The sequence below is a fragment of the Elephantulus edwardii genome, unplaced genomic scaffold (genome assembly GCF_000299155.1).
Source record: "Elephantulus edwardii isolate Elephantulus edwardi_28Jun2011 unplaced genomic scaffold, EleEdw1.0 scaffold00490, whole genome shotgun sequence".
In the NCBI taxonomy this organism is placed as follows: domain Eukaryota; kingdom Metazoa; phylum Chordata; class Mammalia; order Macroscelidea; family Macroscelididae; genus Elephantulus; species Elephantulus edwardii.
Window position 1 is genome coordinate 173122 of NW_006400240.1, and position 1105 is coordinate 174226.

Sequence of the window (1105 nt, forward strand, 5' to 3'; positions counted from 1 at the left end):
AATAATAATAATAATAATAATAATAATAATAATAATAATAACAAAATAATAATGAAGAAGAAGAGGAGGAGGAGGAGGAAAAGGGTTGGGGGAGACCTAGATGTGGGGGTGAGGAGGGAAGTCGTGAGAGTAGAAGGCAAGGGGGAGGCAGGGAGGATGGAGAGACAAGAGAAGCAGATGAGGGACCTCCCAGAGTGATACGGCCTCTGTCCACCCCATGTCCACCCTGACCCCTGCCCAGCAGAGGCCAGTATCAGGCCAGAGGCCAGAGAGTCTTCACGGGTTGGCCGGGCAGGGAATCCTCACAGACATGGGTGAGTCTCATCTGGTTCATAGAAACAGGCTTCTATGTTTTCTAGGTTAAGGTAAAAATCAGGGGTAGATGGATACTTTTTATATTAAAACAGATGTACGTATGGAATATAAAAACAGCCAGGGCCAGAGGCTTCATTCATGAAAACATATAGATACATATGGAAGAGAAAATTATAGATGTATACATTGACTAGAAAATGAATATAAAATAAAATATAAAGCAGAGAGACATCTTGAATATCAAAATAGATGTGCTTAGAAGTTTTACAGAAATAGAGAGGTGTATATGGAAAATAAAAATAGATATATACATTGGATATAAAAAAGATGGACATTGAATATGAAAATAGATGTGCTTCGAAGTTTCATAGAAATAGAGATGTGTATATGGAATATAAAAATAGACATTTATACTGAATATCAAAGAGATGGACATATTAAATATCAAAATAGATGTGGTTAGAGGTTTCATAGAAATTAGAGGAACATATGGAATATAAAAATTGATGTATACATTGAATATCAAATAGATGGACATATTGAATATAAAAATTGATGTGCTTAGAAGTTTCATAGAAATATAGATGTACATATGGGATATAAAAAAGGGTTTACACTGAATATAAAATAGATGGACATACTGAATATATGAATAGCTGAACATATGAATAGATGTCGTTAGAGGTTTCATAGAAAAATAGGTGTACATATGAAATATCAAATTGATGTATATATTTAATACAAAATGTATGTATGTAATTAATGCAACACAGATGTATATATTAAATAT